At 44.4% G+C, this 22,041-nt stretch overlaps 1 long non-coding RNA gene across 1 annotated transcript in view; it reads right to left on the minus strand.

Annotated features, from left to right (window-relative positions):
• The window catches only part of LOC137324251 (uncharacterized), a 74,172-nt gene extending 55,107 nt beyond the window's left edge, over window positions 1-19,065 (minus strand). The window contains exons 1-3 of the long non-coding RNA XR_010963571.1: window positions 19,002-19,065; window positions 18,345-18,449; window positions 16,855-16,961 (exon numbers count right to left, since the gene is read on the minus strand). This is a non-coding gene — a long non-coding RNA (uncharacterized lncRNA). The remainder of the gene's footprint in view (window positions 1-16,854; window positions 16,962-18,344; window positions 18,450-19,001) is intronic.
• Between the last annotated feature and the right edge of the window lie 2,976 nt (window positions 19,066-22,041).

The following is a 22,041-nucleotide window of genomic DNA, read 5'->3' on the forward strand; positions in this document are numbered from 1 at the left end:
AATGCAGTCTACTTTGTCTGGGCCATACTGTACGGACCCCCACAGCAATCAAGGCACCTGAATCTTTGCTTCAAAATGCCAATGTTATGCTCTATGATGTTCCCGGTTGTCCTACGGTTCTGATTGTACCTGTGTTGCTCAGGCATGTTGGGGTTGTAGAGGGGTGTCATCAGCCAGGTGTGGAGGGGGTAACCCTTGTCTCCTAGCAGCCACCCTCTGACATTCTTGGAGTGGAAGCTCTTCCTGTTCACATAAGCTTGTCCTCTGGTGCCCTGATACCTATATGAGTGCAGTCTATTACACGAGGGAAGCCGACCACTGCAGCAAGTCCCAGATCTCTCTCATTCTGGCTGTTGGCGTCCAATGGAAGGTAATGTACTGGTTTGCTCTGTCAAGGAGCGTATGAGTGACCTCTTTGATGCAGCTGTTCACAGCACATTGGGAGATGTGTGTAGTAGCCAGGAAGGAGCCTGTGGTGAACAAGTTAAAGGAGGTGGTGACTTTGAAAGCCAGTTGCGAAGCGTGGCCCTTTCGTTCTGCAGGCAGCAGTTCCTACTGCAACACGCTGCATGGGTCAGCAACAGCCTGCCTGGTGAAGTGCAGCCTCCTCCTGCACTGCTCCTCAGAAATATCTTGACCGATAGATCCTTTGGGCTGGGTAATGCCTTCCAGGAGCAGCTCCCTTCACCTGCTGTCTTCAAACAGGCCCAGCTGCTGCTTGTCCTGGTTGTTCAGGTTACTGCTTCTGCTCCTCTTTCTCCAGCTGTGTGTCCATTCAAAGGAGTGAAGCAAAAACGGCACCCATGATAAGCAGTGAGTGCTTAATGAGGGTAAGTAAGGGGGGAAAACACAGAAAGGAGCAAACTCCAAGCTCAGAACTGCCTTGGAAAGGCAGTACTCACAGTGGCACACAGATCCTAATGACCTAAGTAGGTGAGTGCTCCTTTAAATGCAGCTTCCAGTCAGGTCAGTCAGTTTGTAAAGCCAATCCCGCTAACTTATACTTACCAGGTTTGCTGCTGGATAGGACTTCTGACCCGCCCAGTTAAAATCGCATCAGGGTCCAAATGATATCATCTGATGCCTATTCGAATTTATTCACGAGGCACCCTCCTCTTTCTGGCGGGTTCGTTTGTGATCTGCGTCAGCTCCAGAGTTAAAATGGCAGTCGGTGGGTTTCCAGCGGGAAGGGGGCAGTCAGTCAATTTTTGCGATTTTAACCGTTGACCTGCCCTGTACCCGTCGGGTGAGTTGGGTCAAAATCAGGGCCTAGGACTTTACAGAAAAGAATGTGTTGCTTTAGCCATTGTTTTATTTTTATTTTATTGTATTTTCCAATCGAAGTTCATTGTTCCAGTACGATTACTTCAATTAATTTAGTTATGTTTCTGAAATCAATGAGTGCATCAAATAGAAAAAGTCAGAAATAGTCAAAAATTGATTGAAGACAGAGGGAATAAGAAAGGTTATTTCTTTTTGATTGAAGAAGACCGCCACACTGAGATAAAAGCACTTAAAAAAAAAGTACTAACATTGTCAAAATTCCTTTATAATCCCCGAGTGATGAAATCCTAGCTTTTATAGTCAGAAAATAGCTTGCTGGAGACCTGCCATGTTGAGTTTTCCAGCCGCAAAAGACCTACTTGGAAAACAGGCATGGTAGCTCTTCAGCCAGCTTTTACACGGAGTGGAGATCAACATCTTTGCAGCTCCTCAGTTTGATCCCAGCAGTCTCCCATGCAATTAAAAAGTTCAGTACATTTTCTCTTTATGCCTTAGCGAAGTTATTCAGTGAGTATTACACATCCGATCATTGAACATTGAGTTAATGTGACAACTGAAACTTTGTATTTGAAATTTTGCATTGCTTATTTATTTTGCAATATATTCTGAGTGACAGCGATGATTGAATCTATGTGCGTTTATGTGTATCTGAGAGAGAACGCTTGAAACAAGTACAGCAAAGAATGAACTAACTTAAAGGGAGGAAATCCTTGGAAGGACTGCTCGATCGCACAAGTAAGGAGGGGAGGTTGATTAAGAAATCCTCGGCCCAACAGCAGTCTTGGGGCCTCAAAGTCAGGTGCAGCAGGCCCAACAGAGGTTGGAGTTTTGTTGGGACCCATACAAACATATGAAAACATCGGTCAGGAAAAGACCAGGAGGTCCATCTAGGCTGTCCCATAGAATTGTGATGCCTCATGCATCGTGCCAAGAGATTGCTTGACTCCTAGCTGCCATGTAGTCTCTTGGGGGAGGGGAATGCCAGATCACAAACCCAAGGCCAATTAGGGGAAAAAATCTGGAAAATTCCTCTCTGATCCCTATGGACTATGGGAACTAGTTCAGGAGACCACATTCACCATGTCCACGACCTCTTTGTTTGGACCTATCTCTTGTACGATGCGATCTCCGCCTATGCCAGGTACCAGTCCAGATCTCCTTTGCAGAATCAGCACCATACGCACAACTTACTCCATAGGTGTACTATTCTCTGGGAAAAGGACAGCCTAACATCTAACCTCGTTCTTGCCTTACATAATTTATACACATCACGCCTGGTCCTCCTGAACCTTTCTAACTGAAATAATTTGTCAGTGTGCCCACAATCTAGTCCTTTCATTATTTTAAACACCTCAATCAAATCGCCCCTGGGTCCACACTTCTCTATAGTATAGCTCTTTAAACCTATCTGGGTAGCTAATAATCTAGGATGACACTTCTGTGCAGTACTGAGGGAATGCTGCACTGTTGAAGGTGTCATTTTTTGGATGAGACTTTAAGCCGAAGGCCCATCTGCTCTCTCAGGTGGATGTAATAGATCCCATGTGTAAGATAATACTGTAAGAGAATAAGATAATACTGTAAGAGAATAAAAGTAACTAGCTTATACTAAAAAATGCTCAGTGTACAATGGGTCAGATAGAAGAATGGAATATAAAAAGCACAAGAACCAGCAGTTCTGCTGATAAGAGATCTCTCTTGATCAGGGAACAGATGTCATTCATTGAGACGGTCAGTCTGTAATCGAGCAATTGTCAGCAATAAATGTCCTGTACAAGGTAATTGTTAAAGAACGTCAAAATATGTCCCTGCCTAGCCATTGATTTTCTATTGTGTAGATGCAAATGTTGTCACTCGAGACCACATGTTTGCCCGGGAAAGTACAAAAAAGAAAACATTTTGACCAGCTCTCTTTTATCAAACAAAGGAAATAAAGATAATCCTGTTAACTGTTGCATTACTTTAAGGGCCTTTGACCTTGTTACTTGATAAATAACAAACAAAGATCAATCAAGTGAATGGGAGGAAATCCACACTTAATTGAGGCAAACAAGGACACGGTAATCTTTGTAAGAAACAAAGTGACGAAAGGTCTTCGACCTGAAACGTTAACTCTGTTTCTTTCTCCACAGATGCTGCCTCACTTGCTGAGCTTCTGCAGCATTTTCTGTTTTTGTTTCAGATTTCCAGCATCCGCAGTATTTTGCTTTTGACCCGGGGAAGTTGTGGTTTTGGAAGTGATGAGGGTGCTGAGATTAATGAGGGAGCTTTGGAGGATGTGGCGTATCATTACTATGATGATGATGCTAAGGGAGAGTACAGAACCAGGTAGAGGTGTTGTACCGTAGAGTCCACACTAATCCAGCGGGTCAAGTAATGAGTAATTGTGAGGAGGATCGCCCGATCACCCACGTAGAACAACAGACAATGGCGCAAGAGGTAGGTCCAATTAAAGACGGAAGGGACCCATTAGAGCTCACTCAGACATTTGGGGTCTTCATCCAGGGTCATCCTGAACTTGGCGATCCAGATCTTAAGCACATAGGTTGTATGGCTTGTGTACGGACTGCAAGGGGGTGATTTTAAACCCCAAGAACGGGTGGGTTGGGGGCGGCTGGGAGTTGAAAATAGTTGTTTTTCTTGGATCACAACCGCAAAATTTTCGGACTTTGCATTCCCAGTGGGAAGCCTGTACTTTTCCGCGCTGACGTTAAACCCGGAAATAAAGCCGGGTTGCGGTCGCGACCCAAAAAAAACAACTATTTTCAACTTCCACCCGCTCCCAACCCACCCGTTCTTGGGGTTTAAAATCACCCCCCAAGGCACGGTTGGACCCAGTGGTCTTTACCGCCGCCACTAATTCTCAAGACATCAAAACTGCTATTCTTACAGCATTAGGAATCGGTCAGATCGATGTTTATGATGCGATTGGTAAATGTAATCAGGGACAGCAAGAGCACCCACAGGTGTTCGAGCAAAGATTGCATGAGCTGTATGTTAAGTTCCAGCTGCTGGCCCCAGTAGGGACCAATCATCGTAATCAGGAGGGATATAAGAAGTTGTTCCTCTCAAAGTTAACCCCGAAAGTTAAAATAGCCCTGGGGGTAGTAGCGAACGAAAACAGTACTTGGGCTGCAATCATGGGGGTTGTACTTCAGGCATATCAGAATGTATGAGCCTTTGGGCCGGGGGTAATACCGGAGCAAAGCCCAAAGTGAAGTCTGAGGTCCATATGGTTGAGAGTCCGTACCCTAAAGGGGCTAGTGTACGCAGCAGGGGTTAGAGTAGGCAACAGGTCTATGGGGCCGGACCAGGGAACAGAAATCGCCCTGGTGAGGAAGGATGTTTTAACTGTGGTAAACTGGGACACTGGCCGAGAGATTGCCGAACTGCACCTCCTCGATCCGGGGGTGGCGGAGGTCCAGGACCGAGGTCCAACCACTCTCCTCCCTACAAACCCCCACGTCCGTCCCTCACAGATCAAAAATTGGACAAATTAATTGCGTTATTGGCTACTCAGCAATTAACTGGAGCTGGCCTCCCTCAGGTTCATTCAGTCCGGGCCTCAGCGCCAGCGCTGGAAGGCGAGCCAACTCGTCCGGGCTCACAATGATGGGGTTCTGGCCTCCATAAATATCCGGTACTAATGTTCCGGAGGACACGTGACAATCGGCCTTTTGTCACTGCTGTGATCAAAGGGGACCCACAGCAGTCGTTATTAATGGATCCTGGTTCTAATGTCACTGTCTTACATACTTTACACACCTCTGACTTTGCAGGAGCCACAGGGGTTATTCATTCACTGCAAGGCTTTAACGGCTCTGTACAGCAATATATGCAATTGACTCATATTGATCTGAGTATAGATGGTATTCAGATGCGAATACCTGATCTGGTCACAATAACCATGCCAATGAATAGGGGGCTATGCATTAACCTGGTGTGGGATATTGATTGATTATATTAACCAATGTTTATGGATAAGAGATGCAATAGGACTACATCGTAATGTGTCTTCCGCGATTATATCCAATGTTTTTGTCGTGCATGCAATTAAGAAACCTGAACCGTACTCTCCCCTCACTCATTCTGACCCAGGCATTCAAGCAATCTTGGACAGATGGATGGGGTGATGGGTAAACATAAATAAGATTGTGGTAGGCTAGACAAGGAAATAAGGGTTAACGGCCCACCCCACTGTAAATGTAAACAATATCCAATTCCCATTGAGAGCTATCCTTATCTACAGGCTTCAATTGACCCTATGCTAGAGCAAAATGTGATCCATCAGGGACCATTCAGGGATCACTCACACCAATTTGACCAGTAAAGAAACCAGATTGTAGTTGGCGATGAACAATTGATCACAGGAAATTGAACTCAGTCACACCTTCGTGCGCACCTGTTGTGAGCAATTCACCCACGTTGCTGGCACAGATTCCGAGGACGGCCGAGATCTTTTCGATCCTCGATATCTCCAATGGATTCTGGAGTGTTCCAGTCCACCCGCAGGATCGGTATAAGGTCGCCTTTACTTTCAACAACCAACAATATACCGGGACAAGTTTGCCACAGTGGTTTCATAACTCCCCTGCAACCTTCCACAAGTGTATGGCATCTATACTGAAGGGATGATCTCACTCAGTCTGTTCTACAATACGTGGATGAGATTTTGATTGCCACCAGGACACGTAAACAACATATGATAATGCTTTGGGATGTTCTGGGCAAACTAAGGTCGGCCGGTCTAAAAATCAATCCCAAGAAAGCTCAGCTACTACAATCGGAGGTATCTTTTTTGGGGATCAGTTTATCGCACCATGGAAAGATGTCTGACACCCACAAAGTGGAGATTATTACAGAGGCTACCATTGCCAGTGTCAAAGATGGCTCTCTGATCGTTTCTGGGGCTGGTGGGGTACCAACGATCATTCATTCCACAGTTTGCAGAACTAGCTAAGCCATTGTACAACTTACTCAAAGGAAATGATGATTCAGTTCAGCGGGATTGGATGGATAAACATACCGATGCAGTAACCGAGCTGAAGCAAGCGGTTGTGCAGGCTACGTGCTTGATTTCTCCAGACTCTAATCAGCCGTTTCACCTGGAAATGGTAGCCACATCCGTAAGCCTAGCAGCTGTATTGTGCCAGGAGGTGCACAGCCGATTGACACCGATCGCTTATGTATCCCGCATCCTGACTGGAGTTGAGAAGACATTCGACCCATGTGAGCAACACCTTCCCGCAACCTTCTGGGCAGTCAAGCATTTACTTATATCACCGGACTACAGACTCTGGTGTTGCATTCTCCCCACACACCTCTGGACTTGCTACTAAAGCCCGGTAACATGTTGGTTTTGTCGCAACAACTGAACCATTGGACATTACTGCTGATGGAACGTGACCTCCAGGTCACCCTTAAAAAGACAATGCTTATTCCGCATCTTTTATTGTACCAATGGGAGTCACACACGTGTCCCTTGCCCATCTTACACATGGCACTATTCGAAGAAGAGCAGGGGAGTTCTCCCGGTGTCCTGCCCAATATTTATCCCTCAACCAACATCACTAAAAGAGATTATCTGGTCATTATCTCATTGCTGTTTCTGGGACCTTGCTGTGAGCAAATTGGATGCCATGTTTCCCTATATTACAACAGTGAGAACGCTCCAAAATGGACATCATTGGCCGAAAAGTGCTTTGGGACATCCTGAGGTTGTGAAAGACGCTATAGAAATATTCATTGTTTTTCTTTCTTTCTTTCTGTCTTTCTGTCTTTCCCTAACCAGCTCCTCCTGACCCCACAGAAATCTTCAGGCCCAATGTTGGCCATTTAGTGGCTCTCCCCAGATTATCTCCTCCACTGTTCAGGGCATGACTTCTGGATTGGCTCTACAGAGAAGCTGCCAGATTCTCCAACCCCTCCTCAGTGGGCTCGCTGAGCGCTGGCAGCTCATCCCAAAATACTTAGATGAAGCCTGACCATGCCCGCCAATGTTGAAAATCCCCCCCGCCCCCCACCCCTCCATTGGGACACCAGCACTATTATAGGAAGGGCTCACATCCAATCGGAGGTGTGGGTATGGGGATGGTGATGGGAACAGTGGTCTGATAGATTTGCTTTCCCTCTTTAAAGTGTATTTCATTGTGACATGTTCTGCACTTTTCTCTTAACTAAAGTAACTGGTTGTGGAGGCAGTTGCCGATGTTAACACTGGAAATGTGACTTCCTGGTTAAAACAATTACCACAAGTTTTTGTTTTTGGTTATTGCAAAATCTTTTTTACTGTTAAGAACAACCTGCAATGACCTTGTAACAATGATTTATGTAAAGTGACAAAGCAGTAGTGTTATTTAATCGATATTTTTAACTACTTTCAATGATTAATTTATCACTTAAAAGTATTCATATTGAGAAGAGGGATGTAGCATTCCATTAAGTATAATGATTTTGAATTTTAAACTTGAAAAACATCGACACGACAGTGTTCAAACATAGAACATGGAAGAGAGAGAGATAGATAGAGAGAGAACACAGAAACTGCCAAATGCTTCTAACAGTACAAGAGTTCTGATTTGTTCACCTAAAACTTGTTTTTATTGGTTCCAAGGATAAAATGTTGGGAAAAAGTCGTCAATAGCAACCACTCTGAAATGATAAGGAGGAAGTGAGTCAGCTTCTACCATTGCTTACTTTTCTGCCTAATGAAAGGAAGTAGGAGGCGGAAAATGTGCCATGGCAAGATTTAATCTTCGTTAGTCCTTAAGGACATCATCGGAGCAGAAATGGGTTAAAACAAACACGACCAGATGCCCTATTTACTGTATGAAAAAGCACTGAAAAAGCAGAACACTAACCATTTTCAGAACAGCAAAGCAGCCTTAATTACAATATTTCAACCAACAACTATATGTATAATGCATGACCCCCAAACATGACATCTCTATAATTCTCTACTACTCTAATGTTTAATTCACATTTTAATGAACTTCTTTAAAGCAACAGCAGGTGATTTAATGCTTTTGAACCGTATGATACGTGAGTTGTATTTATTGTCAAGTTTCGCTGATAACGATGCGTTATGATAAGAAGTATTCTGAATATCCTTTAAAAAACTTTATGACATAAATATTCCAATTAAGGGGGGAAGATTTCTTCTATGCACTAAGTGGAGCAACATCATAAAGCTGGTCCATATAAATGCATTTACGGTTTTGCTACACTTAGTGTACGGAGGAAATCTTTCTTCATGGTATTCCAGCTTTTGAATTTTACCCTTGCTTATATTATCTGTAGACTTAGCACAAGATATTGGCCCAGAAATTCAGCCACGCCCATTTTCGGGTGCATGGGGTGGGGGCGAGGGGGGGCCAAGGGTGGTGAGGCCCGAGGCTCCCCAGATATCGGGCCTCGGTCCTCAATGTAATGGAGCCAGTGTGGCTTGTCATGCCCACTAGTGAAAACTGGTGAAAAATTGGGCCTAGCATCGCAGGGACCCTCAAGTAAGGGGGTCCAGGATCGGGTCGGACGAAGCAACTTGGCGCTGGGGGTTGAGGATCGGGGCCTGGGTCGCAGATCTGGAGTCCGGGAATTGGGGGTCCGGGAATTGGGGGGTTCCAGGATCGGGGGTCAGGAACGGCAGCTATCTGAAGGGGGTTAAATGTGCGGTCGGAGGAGCACTCCTGCTTCTCCCGGCTCCACATTCAGGTAAATTACTTACCTTCTTTGTTGTAGGCGATCCGTAGGGCTGGTTTCCCTAAGTGCAGCCAGCAATGTTGTGGGCTACCTCAGTGCAAACCAATCTTGGAGAGGGGACCTCAAACAGGCATTAGGCCCCTTACTTGCATATGCTTCAGGCGTGACTAAAGGACGCCTCTTATTTGTCCTTACCCAATATTGCAGGCGGTGCACTTCCGGCCGCAAGTGTGCACGTGCTCCCTGGGGTCTCAGTAGGCCGTTTAGCGCCTGAAAAACGGGTGCAATTTCAAGGCCACAATGTTAAACCATCAGTCTGCTTGCTGCATTTTATTGTGTTTCCAATTAATAACTAGGATTGAGTGATGTCGAGTAAATTTGGATTTTTTTTTTAATCAAACTATACAATTAGTTCAAAGACAACTTCATGTATTTCCTGTTGCAATGCCTGGAGCTGTACTTATCTGAATGAACAAAGCTGATCCGATATGGTTAAATTCTGGTAAATCCAAATTGACTTAACTCAGATCAACTTGGATTCAAATTTGACTCTGGAGTTTGTCGTTGACCTTGCAACACTTAAGGATTGGATTGTTTCCACATCCTTTGCAGTCTGATAAAAATAGTTATATGTGCGTAAAGGCAGCCATCCACAACCATCCTCCTGTGCTACTAGAAGTTGATTTACTGTCTCTTCACATCACTGCCAAGCTTCTTAAATATTGGTAAGTTAATTGTATTATTAATTTTGCGACAACTTTGAAAGCGTTTACTTTAATCCTTTCACTGGCACTTTGCGAATGAAGCTCACTCCAGGGGCCATTAATTCGTGCCACGACCCTGTCAAGTTTTCAAACAGCCTCAGTTCCTGGAGCTACCAGAAACAGACTGCTCTAAAAATTCCATTTCCAAGGCTGACACGTTAGCTCCTGGGAAATTTCACAGTGCACTGTTGTTGGCCCAACAGTGTTGTGCTTCCTGACCTAGCAGTGCTACCCAGCGCTGTAGAACTTGGCCCCCTCACCCAGCGGTTCTCTTCCCAGGCCCAGCAGTGCTCCTCTCCCTATCTCAGAAAAGATTTTTCCCTGACTCAGCAGTGCCACCCAGCTCAGTGGGGTTTGGCTTCCCAGCCCAGAGGTGCTGTACTCCCTATCCAGGGCCAATGCTCCACTCCCTTCCCCTACCTAGATCTCTGCTCCATGCTCTGCGCTTCCCATTCAATCCTGGCCTGTGCCCCTGCTCAATCCCAGACCCTGGCTCTCAGTTTCCATGTCACCCAGACATCTGTTGCAGCCCCTCCTGGATGGATGAGACAGAGAAACACACAGAGACAGAAAAAGAGAGACCCTTCACTCCATGCCCGACGTCAATCCCAAACTCCTAGTCCCTGCTCCCTCCCAGTTCAGGTCCCAACTCACTTGCCGCCCACAGCTGCCTTCCAGCTCAAGGCTCGGAACCCACATCTGTTGCAGGAGCTCCCAGATGTACCAGTACTGATGGGAGCCATTTCTTCCGATTCAGTGCAACAGCAACAGACCATCAAGTCCAGGGTAGAAGAGGATCTTAGAAGAGGTGAAGGTCCCTCATTCCCTCCCAAGCCCCAGCTCCTCCTGGCTTTAGCCTGCAGGCCCAGGCCCTCTCTTTCCTTCTCTCCTTTTGGTACTCAGGGAGAAACATGGCTGCTTCTGCATCGGTGAGAGGATTAGTGCCCTTGTGGTTCCAGGTCTCCATGGGAGGTGAAAGACAAAGGAGGGAGTGAGAAACATTCACGGAGAAATAGGCAGAGAGACAGAGGGATGGGAAAAGTGGAAGATATACAAAAAGACAGAGACAAAAAGATAAGGGTGCCATACTAGAAAAAAGGCAAAATTCAGCAAGATAGATAGTCTGGCCCAAATTAACTGGGCCGAGTAGTTAGCAAATGGGTAAACAGGTTGATGGATCAGTAGTGTAAATGTACAAATACGAGAAAGATTGAGTACAAAAGAAATAGATTCCTATAAGGCGAAAAGAGGTCCATCAAAGAAAGACTTCCATGGATAAATAAAGAGATTAAAGTAAGCAAACACAAAAAGGAGGCATCTGATAAAGTTAGACCTAATTGATGAAAGTGGTGAGGGATCTGGGAAGTGTAGTGTGGAGGTGAAAAGGGAGATTAGAAAGGTTAAACGGGAATATATGTTAAAAAAAAAGGTTGGTTGACCATATTGTACCAGGAATGAGGGACTTCAGTTATGTGGAGACACTGGAGAAGCTGGGGTTGTTCTCCTTAGAACAAAGAAGGTTAACAGGGGATTTGATAGAGGTGTTCAAAATCATGAATGGTTTTGACAGAATAAATAAGGAGAAACTGTTTCCATTGGAAGATGAGTCAGTAACCAGAGGATAAGTTAAGGTAATTGGCAAAAAAACCAGAGGCAATATGAGGAAACACTTTTTATGCAGTGAGTGTAATGATCTGGAATGCACTGCCTGAAAAGGTGGTGGAAGTAGATTCAATAGTAACTTTCAAAAGGGAATTGGATCATCCATAGAAGCATGACAGGCTCCTGCTTTTTACAGAATGACAGGATTCCTAGATTGCAGCCAAATGGCCCTATGCTCAATGCTCCAAACTATATAAACAGGAGAGGTTCCGCTCTCAGATCATTTGAGACCAGCGACACGGCATAATGCAAGTGAATGCTCAGTCTCCCAGGAACCTGTCACAATGCCTTCATTTTAAGGCAGTCCACTGTGCCAGCACACTTTGATTGAGAAAAGCCCAAACTGGGCCAAAGCTGATTTTGTTCTCCATGGGAAGGGGTTGCAATGGGCCAGGGCCCATTTTCTTCACAGTGGGGTGTGGACAGAGAGAAAGGGAGAGGAGGAGAGATGGACAAGGAAAGAGGAGGGGATAAGGGGCGGAGGAGGAGCATCGGGAAATAGGGAAGGGGTGGGCTTCACTTGGCCAGGGCCATTTCCATTTCGGTTGGGTGGGGTTGCAGAAAGTTGGACTTTATCCCGGTTGGAGAGGTGCAGGTGTTGGATATCAAAATTGGTGAAAGTTCATGTATTTACCAGTTTCTGCTTGATGTTCGGCAGATAGAGGATTTGTTTCACCAGGGTGAATTAAATGCACAGTTTTTAGATATTTTTGTTGTTGGGATGTAGACAATGCTAGCAGGGACGTATTTATTGCCCAACTCCAGTTGCCCCCTGGACATTAAGGCCCCGATATTAATGGGGAGATGGGGAGGGTGCGGGGGAGGTCGTATCAGCCAAAGGACCCAGCAAGACTGGAGACGTGGAGGCTCTGGCAGCACAAGCAAGCAGCAGGAGGCCACAGCCAGGGACCGTGGGGATCGGGGCTTGAGGCTCAGGGCCGCGACCGGGAGGGAAGGGCTGTGAACAGAGTTGCGATTGGAATCGAGGTGGGGAGGGGGGGGCGAGGTCTGTCACCAATCGGGGCCGGGGGAGGGTGGGCGGGGAGCGGTGGGGAGTGGTCTTGCCACGATCAGGGGCAGTCTGGTTCAAGGGAGACCTGGAGGAGCACTCCTGCCCCAAAAGAAAACCTGGAAAATAAATTTCAAACTTACCTTCTGGGCCTCTTCTGGCCCAGGATCTGGCAGCCGTCAGGTTTTATCTGACAGGGGAGTCGACATTGCTCACCCAAGTGAGTTTTGGATGGACGGTCAAGGCCATCCATTTACAGCTTGATGTGGTTCACATCAAGGACTTTTAAGAGTGGCTCAATTGCTGCCAGATCTTCATGCTGCCGTTTGCAGCATCAGTTGAAAAAGTGATTTGGAGAATTTCTCGGAAGTTTTATGTTTGCCGATCGCATGGAATTTAAGCTGAAGAATTGGTTCCACATGTCAACTGCGGAAGGGTGAATGAATTTAAGCACAAGGATAGATGCCACTATCCAATGTCTGGAGGGCTGGGGAATGGCCCAGCAGGTTGTCACATAACGTTAGGGTGGTCCCACTTCATTAAACACATAACTTGACCCTCAGAGCATCACCTATAGATGCAATTCCATTAGAATATTTTGATCACTCCCATTTTTAATATATTATAGATGGTAATCATGGAGCCTTACTGGTGCTTTGGGAGTCAAATTCCACAATTCTGGCTATTTTTCCATGAATCTGAAAATCAGTAATTCTCATCAGTTAATTATTATTTCTTTACTTTTTTACTCGATTTTTATCTTAAGTTTTTAAAAAAAGAAATCACCTGAAACTCTGTGCCTTGTACATAGAAACATGAACACGAACTGAAGCAAGAAATGAGTGACACAAAATCTGTTGGTCATCGGTACCCATTTTAGTTTCTCCAAGACCTTTTATACACCAAGAAACAAAAGTAAAAGTATCTTCCAAATGCTTGCTTTCTTTGTTTATGCACGAAGCAACCAGCAGCTACAGGGACAGTGCGTTATTTTTTTATTTTTTTGCGGTGGCGTCAACTGGTTGAACCTGGGAAATATCATTTTAAAATATTTTAAAGCTATCATTATGAAATAATTTAGAGGCTGTTTCAAAATTGAAATACCTTCAACTTTGTTGCAGTGAGGAGGGAAGAAACTTCTCGAGGAGAGAAGTATTAGAATCAAAGAATGGAAACAGCACTGCCTAGTATACAAGGATTACCAACATACCAAATTGACAGGCAGGAAAAGACCAACTGGTCCATCAAGCCCGCCCCACACTATGACGGCCGGTCTGTCATGACTAAACACTTCTTCTCACCCTTCCTACCTCCCACCCACCCCAGCAGCCGTGTAATCTCCTGGAAGAGGCAAAAAAAACAGAGAAAAAACCCAGGGCTAATAAGGGAAAAAATACTCTGGAAAATTCCTCTCTGACCCCCACCTCAGGCGATCGAAACCAGTCCAGGAGATCACATGGGCCAAGCGTTATCTATAAAGACACTTACCTTCTATGTGATGCGATCTCTGCCCCAGTCAGGAACTGGTCCAGCTCACTCTTGAAGGCAGAGAGTCCGCACCCACCACACCAGCCGGCAATGTATTCCAGATGCTCACATTTCCCTGGGAAAAGGACTACCATCCAGTCTATTCCTACTCTTCCACAGTTTAAACTCATGTCCCCTGGTCCTCCCCAATCTGTTAAACTGGAATAACCTATAAATAGGGACAGTATCCAGCCCTTTAATTATTTTATAGATCTTTATCAGGTCACCTCTAAGTCTACACTGCTCTAAAGTTAATATGAAATCACAAGCTTTCGGAGCTTTGCTCCTTCGTCAGGTGAAGTCACTCAAATAAAGCTGTTGGACTATAACCTGGTGTTGTGTGACTCCTTACTAAAGTTAATAGACCAAGGTGTTTGAGCCTATCTGAGTATCTGAAGTTCTTTAAGCTAGGAATCATTATTGTAGCTCTTCTCTGAACCTTTTCCAAGGGCACTATATCACTCACCATGTGGGGGGACCAAAACTGGGCACAATACTCTGGATGCGGTCTGACCAGCGGCCTGTATAGTATCAAAATGTTGCCCTTTGATTTATACTGAATGGTTCTATTAATACAACCCAATACCTTGATAACTTTAGCTAAGGTTTCTCTACATTGGTCGTGAACCTTCAGTGATCTGTGAACAATAATACCAAGATCTTATTCTCTCTCAACCTCTTTCACTATTGTTGCCTGCAAATGATATGTGCATTCTGTGTTGGCCCTACCAACATGCATGGCACTATATTTATCTAAGTTAAACACCATTTGCTAATGTATGGTCCACTTTCCCAGCACATCTAAATCTTTTTGGATTTGATTGCACTCCTCTACCGTCTTAACCCTTGCACAGATTTTGGTATCGTCTGGAAATTTACTTACCATACTCCCAACACCACTGTCCAAGCCATTAATAAAGACAGTGAAGAGTAGTGGACCTAGGACCGATCCCTGGGAGACACCACTAGTAACATGTCTCCAGGTTGAACCACATCCGTTAACTACAACTTTTTGGCTGTGGGATTGGAGCCAATTCCTACTTCAGTATTTCAAATTTCTACTGATATCTTGTGAAGTAACCTAGTGTGAGGTATCTTATCAAAGGCTTTCTGAAAGTCTAGGGAGATAATGTCTACCGAATTGCCCTCATCCACTACCCTAGTGACTTCCTCAAAAAACTCTATCATATTTGTTAGGTACGACCTATTTTTTCAGAATCTGTGTTGTGTATTTCTAATGGCCCCTTCTGTTTCCCAGTGATCATAAAGGGCATCTCTTATGATCGCTTCCAGCATCTTCCCAAGAATGGATGTCAGGCTGATAGGCTTGAAAGCTAAGTTTGCAATGGAGTCATGTACAGCTTTACTCAGTAAAACTAATGCAAACACTTTGTAGATGTTACTCATGTCAGAAGGTGCGACAAAATCATAACACAGGAAGTAAGAAAGCATGACAATATTAAGCACATGAAGTTGCAAGAAGTTTAATATATTTTAGACAGAGAGTGAAGGAGGGATGGATAATGGGTTTAATACACTGATGTCACTCTTGTCTTGAGAGACACGTGACTTCAGTGACAGAGCAGAAAATAAAAACATGGGCGGTGTTTTCTTGGTATATGCCCTAGAAATGAGCAAAGTGCCTCACTACTAGAAGTATGGGAAGCTTTTCCAAGGTGACCAGCAAATTTACAAAAATTCGCGAGCATCACTAAGTGAAACTTTTGAAACTCACAAGGCCTGCTGTGCCGTTAACAGTTTTAAAAATAAAAAGATGTCGATGCATATGAAGGGGCCCGCTTTGCCCTGTCAATAACACTGGTCCGAGAAATTCACTGCATCAACATTCATTTTTTGTTTCCCTCTTCTCCAGTTTTCTTTGTGCGCATGCACTCTCCAGGAGGCAGCCGCTTATGTCAGGGTTTCAGTAGTCCTGTGGTGCCTCACTCAGGTGATCATTCAATATGTGTGATGCTGGACAATTAGTATTGGCAGATTATTCGACCATGAGTCCCATAGCAGTCAAAGACAAGTCAATCCATATCTAACAGTCAAATACACTGAATAATAATCAGAACAAAAAGCTTAATTCCTCTCCCCCCTGCCCCCATCACCATCACCGCTCACTGCATTGGTCAGCACGCACCACTCACAAATCATTATGTTAAGATATGCAAAGATTACTGAGCGGTGTTTTGGTGGCATTTAACCCCAAAATATGGGCACCCATTAGTTGCAGAGACAGGCGGAGGAATGTCTGGCCCAATTGCTGGTTAGTGGTTGGATTGCAACAAAGAAAATTTGCTGTCATCAACCTCCCGTATCATTAGACGGCTGGAGTTTTGTTGTACTGAGTACAGGACTCCACCTGTGCTGGAGAGATGTGAGACTATTTTTGTCAAAACGCAGTGGCGCACAACTAAGGCCAACTTCTTATTGTCCTCGTTGTGGGGGGGCGGGGAGGTAATTTTGACTTTGGGTGATAGTGTAAAATGGCTGATATTGAATCAGCTGCCATTATACATTGAAGTCAACAAAAATGAAAATCGTGAGAGATGTATATCCAATATCCAATATTTACACTATCACCCAAAGGCTTAATGACCCCCACTGCCATTTAAAAAGAAAAAGAAAATTTAGGAGTTCCATGAATAATTCTACAACCCTCCCTGATTGTATGTTCAGCGATAATTGATTACTGTCAACATTGATGTGAGTGGTAACATGAATAACCTGCAGATTGATATTACTCAAGAATTGAGCTGTATACCGTCTGCCAAGAGAAGACTAGCCCTCTGTTCCAAGGAAGGCATCAATCAAAACTATGTACTCAAGAGAAATGAAAGTGCAGGGGAGTGCCTTTATGTTCAAAGTACTTCCCCTTTTTATCGAAGAAAACTATACTCTTACCAGATAGTTCTTGCGACTTTGTTTTTTAAATGCCAATTTTATCACTGCCATGGAGACCCTCGAGTGTCATTTCCTTCCTGCTTCAGCAAAGGGCTCTGTTTCACTCCCTGCTCGAGGAAAACATTGATACGTCAGATTTACAAGGAGAAAAAGCAGGCTGAGACTGCCATTCACAAATGAAACTTTGCTTGACATTTATCAGAAACCCTGAAGCTGTTGCTACAAAGGATAATTGATCCATGACAGACTTTCTCACTGTGTGTATATTTATAATTGTGCTTTTAGTATTTGCCAAATATTATGTTTCATTTTACTCTTTGATTGCAAATAAAGAAATTAATTCTTTTATGTGATGATATTTATCATTTTAAAGATAGTTTGGCAGCATAATGTGAGACGACCTACTGTCAGGCAGCTTGTCCGACATTAAAGGAAAGATGAGTCATAAACTCCTCCACTGAACATCAAGAAGATCGAATCCATTGTTTTTGACCCCGCCACAAACTCTGCTCCCTTGCCACTGACGCCCTCCCCTTCCTCACTACTTGCTCAGGCTGAACTAAACAACAAAGCTTTGATGTCCTGTTCAGATCTGTGATAAGTTTCCAATCCCATCATCAGACCCTGAATTTCCACCTCTGCAGCATTCCCCTTCTCCACCCAGCCCCTCTGCTGCCAAACCTTGATCCATGTTATTCTCTCAATTACTACAATGTCTTTTTTGTTTGCCTTCCATCCTCCTTAAACTTTGATTTGTCTAACACTCAGCTGGCCATAATCCTGTCCCACAGTAAATCTCCCTTAACATCACCCGTTACCTTTGGCTCCCTGTCACAAAAGACATTGGCCTAAATGTTAACTCGGAAAAATGAGTGGGTTGGAAGCAGGGGAGGCAGTAAAAATGTTTAAAATCTAAAACCCACCCCCAACCCGCCTCCAACCCACCCATTTCCGGTTTAGACGGAGACGGGACGAGGGGCGGGCAACCAATCCACTCTCAGGTGGCGGGTCGGTCACTAAAAGCTTTCAAGGAGGCTGTAGGCCTCCATTTTTACAGCTTTTTTTTTAACCCCTGGGGGCCGGGATTTCCGGGCCTTCTACTTCGTGAGATGAGGCGAGAAGGCCCAAAAGTGCAGGTGAGTGCCTTTATAGCAGAGCTTGTGGGCCCGGATGAGCAGGAGTGATTCCCCCAGGCCCAACAAACCTACCTGCAGCGAGCCCCCCTCAAAATGATCTCCAACCCCCCCCCCACGATCTGCGACTCCCTCATGACTCCCGAACCCGGACCCCCCCACCGATGACTCCGATGACTACCAACCCCCGATGACTCGCGACCCTGATCTCCGATGACCCCCGACCTCCGATGACCCCTGACTCCAATGACTCCCGACCCTGACCCCCTGATGACCCCCGACAACTCCTGATGACCACCGACCCCCCGATGACCCCGAGCCCCCCCCATGACTGACCCCCCCACATCTAAGACTTACCTTCTCGCATCCGTTTCCTTCCTCTTCTCCTGTCCGACTGAGGCTGTCGAAACCCGAAATTCCAGGTTTCGGATCAGGAACTCCACCCCATCGTCTTCCCAGCTCCTAGTAAAAATTTAGGCCATTAAATATAAAATCCTCAAATAAAAAATTCCTTGATGACCTCATTTCACAATTCCCTTAAGCCCTATATCCCCTTCAGACCTCCGACTCTGGGCTTCTGTGGACCCCCCCCCCCCCCCCGTCTCTTTGACAAGAAGCCTTCAGCTGCCTCAGCTCTGCTCTATGGAACTCCCTCTCCAAACCTTGCTGTCTCTCCACCTCTCCCTCCACCTTTAGAAATCGTCTTAAAATCCATCTTTTCAACCAACCTTTCAATCACTACTCCTAATCTCTCCTCTCATTGTTCAGCATCAACCCCTCTTGTGAAGCTAATTATAATGTTTTTATCTTTATAGGTGCTTAAATAAATGCAAGTTGTTGTTGCTATATTAGAATATAATAAACAGCATTTAGATTATTGTATGGAAAATTGGACAGGCTCTGTTACAGGCATGTGCTCTGCCCAGAAGAGTATTTAATGCCCAGATGAGAGGGAAATCTGCCCTATATTGTGCATTGCATTAAGAAAAACATAACATGTAGCTTCTATCATACCTTCAGGATGTCCACTTTCCAGCCTATTAATTATTTGTGAAGTGAAGTCACTGTTGTTAAGTAGCAAATGTGGCAGTCCGTTGGTGTACAGCAAGATTCTATAAACAGAAAATGAGATAAATAACTTTGGCTTTATTTAATATGTAAAGCTTAGCTTGTGACTTACTTCCTCAAACTATTATTGAAAGTGGAAAGAGTGTGCATTTTGCTTAGTCTAGTTGGTGCCTCTGTCACCATGAAACTTCTTGTAAACTGAGATGACAAAAGAGGTCAAAAAAGGTATACAATATTCTAACAAAGCCTTAATTTAACTATTTTTGAAACTGCACCTATAATGTAATTTTGTACATAGCACAAATAAGTCGAGAGCTGCTAAATTATTCAGTCCTGTTTTGTGAATTGACTATTAAAATTAATATTCTCCTAAGTTTCTAACATGGCTTCATGTCTTCCCATCATTGCCAACAGCAAATAAATCAAGTATCCAAAAGCACAAGAAAGATATAAATATCCATTTTTACAGTGATGTATAGTTGAAACTACCACATTATTGTCAATTTTTGTTCTAGGATGCCAATCCTAGAGGATGCCAGCAACTTAAAAGAATGCAGCAAGCTTGTTATACATGGTAGACATACAGCGCATGGCATGGGAGATGTATGTGTGTGGCCTGGGCTGTTAACAAGACTGATATGTAAACTTTTGTTTAATTATTAATCCAGATACTTCACGGACATCAATTCAATTCTTGTATTGCCCACCCTTGCCAATGTTTTTTGACTCACTAAAAGGTTGTAACCCTACAGTGTGGAGTCCTCTCTTAACTATCATTCAAAATCTCTTTGGCACCACATCATGCGCACTTGGTACGAGCCATTGGTTTTATCTCACTGCTGCCCCATGAACGGTTATGACCAGGAAGAAACTCCAATTTCTCCTTCAAGAGGTGGGCACGGAACTTGTATGCATTCCTCCGACCTTTCTGAACACAAATCAAATGAGCAGCCAGCACCGGGCTGCCAGGGAATCAGAGCACAGACAATTATGAAAATCATAACCTGAATCCACAAATAGACCACTGCAGAAGACACATCCATGATGCACCTCTCTCTCGTAAACAAGGAGTTTGTCCACAGCAGCTGGAAATACCCAGCGCCCACAGCCCAGGTGAAATTGCCAATTAAGCAATTTTACGAGAAAATGTAGTGATTTATTGTCAGAACTGTGTATTTTGTCATCTGCTTGTTCTGCTATTTCTTGCTGAATGTAGAATGGCAGCCTAAGACAGCGTGAAGAAATGAGTGACTTGGTCGGGTTTTTTTGGTTTGTGAAGGTGTCGAAACTTAACACTATACCAATGCACTAACACACTCAGACCAGTATCACAAAGGGAAAAGTTTTACTTTAATTGACTTGTATACAAGGGAAGCTGTACTCTGAACAATGGTCAGAATAACCTCTTCACTGAACAAAGGAAACAGTTCACATTTATACAGTTTAATTAGCAATGTCCACCTGTCATAGAATATGGGCATACATGTACATTCTTTATTGGTTCAGGTAGTTGGTCAATCAAGTAGTGAGCCTGCCCCCTCTGGACGTCCATAGCTCATTCCTATATTGGCATGTAGGCCTCGTAGGCCCGAGCACATTATCCTCCCTACATTCTAAAGCTGGTTATCAGTAGGGCTGAAGTCAGTCTCAAGGCCACATGGCCTCTCAAGAAACTGTATTCTCATTATATTTTATAGTCAGCAATACCCTTATCTGCTTGGGGGGGACAGACAGTACTAAGCACCTGCACAGCCAACTTAATTATCAACATACCAAGGCTTAAACATAATTACACAATTGTGTCTTTCTGTGTGTGTGTGCTGTAGCTACCCCATTATGGGAGCCAAGGAGTTAACATGCATTTCTTCTTTACTATGGTCAAGTAACTGTTCATGCATTTCTACATTAACATGGTCAAGTATCTCTTTATGTATTTCTACAAAGGGGTAGTTTGGAAAACAAAAATGAGGGATTTGATTGCTCATTCCTCTGAAAGTTACTTGTTCCAGATTGGTGTCTTTGCTAGTTTTGATTCATTCTTATTTAGCCAGTTGGATACTTGATTGGTACCCTTAACAAATACGTTATTTGAACCAATGCTAACATTTTGCTTGGATGTGTGGCACTTTCAGGTGCGATGCCATTGAAAGGCGAGAGGCTATGGTTGTGTGCTAGGCATGAGCTTTAATTAAATGGATTTGTGATATTTCCTTGCATTTGACACAGTAATGAATGAAAAGTAAGGTACTTGGTTGGAGGTCCAGATCTGGATTCAAAAGCACAGTTTTGCACACCTGTATGAAGCTGGTTGTATAAGCAAGGTTTCTGAATACATGATTAGGCAGATCTGGATACTAGAAGCACAGATACCTAGCAAGACAAAAGTCAATCAATGTGAAGCTGGAATCTATACTTGGCATATTTCATGAGAATTGTGTGGCACTGGTTATCACTTGAAAGAATAACAATAGCAACACTGGGCAGTATCAGGGAGCTAAAAGGAAGTTTTCATTATATTATTTTTCTCTCCTTTAACTCCTTAAGTATGGTTCCATGGTGCCAAATGCCCTCTGATAACCCGCCCAAGTGACCATTCTTCATCTGTGAGTGTTGACAGGTTATTTAATTGTGGGGGCATCGCAGCTGAGTCTGATCCTGTCTTCATCCAAAACTAGGGGGTAGAAATTGGTTATGGCCTGTTTTTGGGGGCATACGGAGCATGCGCCCCAACCAGGAGGCCCGAGGCTTGCCCGAAATTGGGCCTCGGGCCTCACGAGGAAAGAGGCTCGTATGGAGCATAAACGCCTGCACAGACCAGTTAGGCCAAATGGCCTGTTTCTGTGCTGTAGTTTTGATGTAACTCGATATGCTAAATTTGGGTGAGTTGCTGGCACTTTCGCGTGCAGCTCGCCCATTTTGCACGCGCGAATGTCAGGCTGCTTGCCTCGCCGGCAGTGGCCCAAAGGTAAGTCCCGAAATGGGGGGT

This window comes from Heptranchias perlo, chromosome 8 (assembly GCF_035084215.1).
Source record: "Heptranchias perlo isolate sHepPer1 chromosome 8, sHepPer1.hap1, whole genome shotgun sequence".
NCBI lineage: Eukaryota > Metazoa > Chordata > Chondrichthyes > Hexanchiformes > Hexanchidae > Heptranchias > Heptranchias perlo.